Source organism: Henckelia pumila, chromosome 3, assembly GCF_033568475.1.
Source record: "Henckelia pumila isolate YLH828 chromosome 3, ASM3356847v2, whole genome shotgun sequence".
Classification (NCBI taxonomy): Eukaryota; Viridiplantae; Streptophyta; class Magnoliopsida; order Lamiales; family Gesneriaceae; genus Henckelia; species Henckelia pumila.
The window spans coordinates 490123-495122 of record NC_133122.1 but is presented as its reverse complement, the minus strand read 5'-3'; positions in this window follow the sequence as shown (position 1 = coordinate 495122).

The window sequence follows — 5000 nt, the reverse complement described above, 5'->3', positions numbered from 1 at the left end:
TCTGAGATTTATTTTCTTTGTTTAAAAACGTCAATTATGGCCTTCCTTACTCCTTGTTTTCTCGTTTTTGCAGGTGATTAACATTCGCAATACCTAGAACCGAGTTGTTTGGGTTCATCGGCGTTTTCCAGAAAAGCTCTTCGATCTCTTTGTTCTTGCTTTTAATTTTATTTTTGAATCTTCTGGGCTTCTAGCTTCGTTCCTTCAGTGTTTCTTATCGATTATATTGCTAGAATTGTGCTTTTTGTGAGTTTTATTTGCATATAAGATTGGAGTTTAGCTATAGAGTCTCGGCAGGTTGCATTTAGTGAACTGCTACTCTTTCATGCTTTAATCGTTTTGCATTTTGGCTTACGATTGTCTTGTGTTGTTATTGTTGCTCAGTTTCGGTATTTTCTGGATTTCAAACTCTCCCTCCCCTGCATTTTATGTGACTCAAATGGTTGCTCACCAGGTGTTTGTCCAATTGCTCATTCCAGAGTTTTTGCATTGTTTTGTTGGGATTTGCACCGTGCCTTGCAGCGTTTGATACTTGAATTGAATCTCTGCACTTGGACTTCGGTGTTTGGGCATATTGCACTTGATTTTAGCAGCTAGGAATCATCTTCTTAGTGTCTCCCCTTGTTGCTCGTTATTGTGAGGGTGCCTTGCTCGTTCCCTGTTGGATAGTGCACTTTCAAGAAGTTCAATTGCATTGCTTCTAACGTTGGGCCTCTTACTATCGCCCAACAATCTTTGGATCATTTTGTGTAGTGTTGTGATTGTGCTTGCCGTGAGCTTATTACTCTGTTGCTGGGTTCGTGTTTGACCATTGGAGTTATAATCTTGCCTTGCATCGTAGTGGAGCTCGTGCTAGCACTGCCCCTTTCTTTTTTTTCATTACTTTTTGCTGTTTTGGATTTCCTGTGTTTGTTGCTTAGTGCAGGAGTGTCCAAGACCGAGACTCACTTGCTTGCTTTGGTCGAGTGCACTATAGTTCAAAGTAGCTGGCTTGATCCCTTTTACTTTCTGTTTTGTGTGCTCTTCTTCCTCGCCTGTTGTTTCTTTTGTTGTGGAGTAAGGGCTTAGTGGTTGTGGTGGTTGTTATTGGTTGGGTGCTACAATGAGCACCGAATTTGCTAACCTTTCAGCTACTGATGGGGCCTCTTCGAGTAGTATTGAGAAACCCCGGGCCCAAGAACTCATGTCAAAGTTTATTGCTAAGAATCCAGAAAACACCTTTGCTAGTTTATTCCGAGACAATCGATTGCCAGAGGAAGATTGCCTTTTAAAATATGTACAGCCCACAGAAGGGCAGATTACCCTTTCTTTCGAAGAAATTGATTCTGTGAAAACTTTGGGCCCTTGCTTGGTTGGATGCGTGGTGGGGAGAAAGCTAAAGGGGTATGTGGTCAAGGAAATTATCAAACAATGGGGCTGTAAAGCCAGGTTTGAGCTACACGATAGTGGATGGATTATGTTCTTTTTCCATAATGATGCACTATAGTTCAAGGTAGCTGGCTTGATCCCTTTTACTTTCTGTTTTGTGTGCTCTTCTTCCTCGCCTGTTGTTTCTTTTGTTGTGGAGTAAGGGCTTAGTGGTTGTGGTGGTTGTTATTGGTTGGGTGCTACAATGAGCACCGAATTTTCTAACCTTTCAGCTACTGATGGGGCCTCTTCGAGTAGTATTGAGAAACCCCGGGCCCAAGAACTCATGTCAAAGTTTATTGCTAAGAATCCAGAAAACACCTTTGCTAGTTTATTCCGAGACAATCGATTGCCAGAGGAAGATTGCCTTTTAAAATATGTACAGCCCACAGAAGGGCAGATTACCCTTTCTTTCGAAGAAATTGATTCTGTGAAAACTTTGGGCCCTTGCTTGGTTGGATGCGTGGTGGGGAGAAAGCTAAAGGGGTATGTGGTCAAGGAAATTATCAAACAATGGGGCTGTAAAGCCAGGTTTGAGCTACACGATAGTGGATGGATTATGTTCTTTTTCCATAATGATGCACTATAGTTCAAGGTAGCTGGCTTGATCCCTTTTACTTTCTGTTTTGTGTGCTCTTCTTCCTCGCCTGTTGTTTCTTTTGTTGTGGAGTAAGGGCTTAGTGGTTGTGGTGGTTGTTATTGGTTGGGTGCTACAATGAGCACCGAATTTGCTAACCTTTCAGCTACTGATGGGGCCTCTTCGAGTAGTATTGAGAAACCCCGGGCCCAAGAACTCATGTCAAAGTTTATTGCTAAGAATCCAGAAAACACCTTTGCTAGTTTATTCCGAGACAATCGATTGCCAGAGGAAGATTGCCTTTTAAAATATGTACAGCCCACAGAAGGGCAGATTACCCTTTCTTTCGAAGAAATTGATTCTGTGAAAACTTTGGGCCCTTGCTTGGTTGGATGCGTGGTGGGGAGAAAGCTAAAGGGGTATGTGGTCAAGGAAATTATCAAACAATGGGGCTGTAAAGCCAGGTTTGAGCTACACGATAGTGGATGGATTATGTTCTTTTTCCATAATGATGAAGAGAAAAAGAGGGTGCTAGAGGGTGGCCCATATCTTGTTTACGGGAGACATTTGTTCCTTAAAGAATTACCCCCGTGCTTTCTCTTCCGGGTTGAAGATATGTTAATGTTTCCTTCTTGGGTCCAAATCCACGGACTCCCTGCTGATTGTTGGACAGCCAAAGCGCTTAGCAAAATTGCCTCTGTCCTCGGGCTTTGTTGGGCTCGAGTCTGGAGAGAGATATCCTGGATACTTCCCTTGTTGCGCCTGGTCCGAAGGTGGGGGAGGCCAGCTGGGAGGGATTAATTAGAGATGTGAGTGTGGAAGAAGTCAAGAGTGCGCTGTTCAAAATTGAGGATGACAAAGCACCTGGCCCAGATGGTTTCGGGGCTGCTTTCTTTAAGAAGGCCTGGTCCATTGTTGATGGTGATGTTATTGCGGCTGTCTTGAAATTCTTTAGGAGTGGTAAGTTACTCAAACAGTGGAACCACGCTTCCATTGTGTTGGTGCCAAAGTCAGACCATGCAACTACAGTCAATGAATTTAGGCCAATATCGTGCTGCACAGTGTTCTATAAAATCATTGCCAAGATCCTGACTAATAGATTAGTGGATGTGATTGATCCTTTGATTAGTCAAGCTCAAGAAGCGTTTGTTCCAGGTAGGTCAATTGTGGAAAATATTCACATGGCTCAAGAAATGCTGAAGCATTATGCTAGAAAGAGAGGTTCTCCCCGTTGCATCTTAAAGATAGACCTCCAAAAAGCATACGATACGGTTCACTGGGATTTCCTACGGGATACTTTGCGCTTCCTCAATTTTCCTCCTTGGTTTATTGCTTGGATCATGGAATGTGTGAGCTCTACCTCTTACTCCATCTCACTAGGTGGACAATTGTTTGGATTCTTCAAAGGGGCCAGAGGCCTTCGTCAGGGAGATCCTATGTCTCCATTCCTCTTTGTGTTGTGCATGGAAATGCTCTCTAGATCCCTTCTCCATGCTTCTACGATGTCAGATTTCTAGTTTCACCCTAGGTGTGATCACTTTAACATCACCCGCTTGGTGTATGCTGATGACTTGCTGATTCTGTCAAAGGGTGATGTCCCAAGTGTAAAAATCATCCTGGATTGTGTTAGTAAGTTTGGGAAGATGGCTGGCCTCCGTGCCAATGCGATGAAATCCAATCTATTCTTGGCAGCTATCAAAGAGCCTGCGCGTAGTGAAATCATCCGGCTTAGTGGATACCAGATTGGATCTTTCCCATTTTGGTACCTAGGTATCCCTCTTGCTGCTGGCAGACTTAGGGAAGGAGATTATAGTGGTTTGGTTGATGGGATTGCAAAGAAAATAGCCTCTTGGCCCAGAAATACTCTATCTTATGCAGGGAAACTTGAGTTGCTTCGATCTGTAGTTCAAGGGGTGGAATGTTATTGGCTCTCTGTTCTCCCTATCTCTTGTGGAGTCATTGACAAAATTGACAAGTTATGCAGGAACTTTATGTGGACTAGCAAACATCCTCCGATTGCTTGGAGGAAAGTTTGCTCACCTGTTGAGGATGGGGGTTTGGGTCTTCGTGACTTGAGAGTTTGGAATAAGACCCTATTAGCTAAAACACTCTGGGACATTCACAAAAAGAAAGACACACTGTGGGTGAAATGGATCAACCATTACTACTGGGATAACTTAGAGGACTGGAGAGCCCGAAAAGATGACAACATCCTCATTAAGAAGTTGGTTGAGCTTAGAGATGAGCTCGCTGTTAGATTTAACGGTTGGACTAATGCGGATCTGCAATTGGATACTTGGTTTCAAAAGAGGGATGGACTTTCACTTCTTTATAAAAGCTTCTTTGATGGTGTGGGGAGATGGCCTTGGAAGCCAATTGTCTGGAAACCTTACATCCTTCCTAAGCATAGAATTATTTTCTGGCTTGTTGCCCATGGAAAATGCCTTACTAAGGACCGTCAACCGTATGTTCAGGACCAATCTTGTGGGTTCTGTGGGGTTGTGAATAAGAATGCCCAACATGTGTTCTTCGAATGCACAGTTTCCCGGCAGCTTTGGGCTCGTCTCTGGGAATGGTTAGGTATCCAATATCAAGTTTGTTCTTTAATGGGTTTGTTAAGATTTATGCGCAGGTCTTACAGGGGCACTACTTTTCAGAAGCGGAGATGCTAGACTGGAGTAGCAGCAGTGTTTTATCATATTTGGGGTGCATGTAACCGACTGATATTTGATGCGGAGCGGCCCCAAGTCGACGCTATCTTCAGGAAGATTGTTATCCATATTCACCGAGCTTTGGGAGATACTTGATGTACATCCATTGCCTGACTTCCCTCTTTGTGTAGGCCGTTTGTTGTTGTTGGATGGCTTTTGATTTACTTGCTAGCCTTTTGTTAGCCTTTGACTAGCTTCACGGTTATTATCCATGCTTGTACTGCTATATTAAAATTGAGGATTTTCCTTACTTTGATAGTTGTAGTTCCTGGGTATGCCCAGTGTAGTTGTATGCTCCTGAGTAT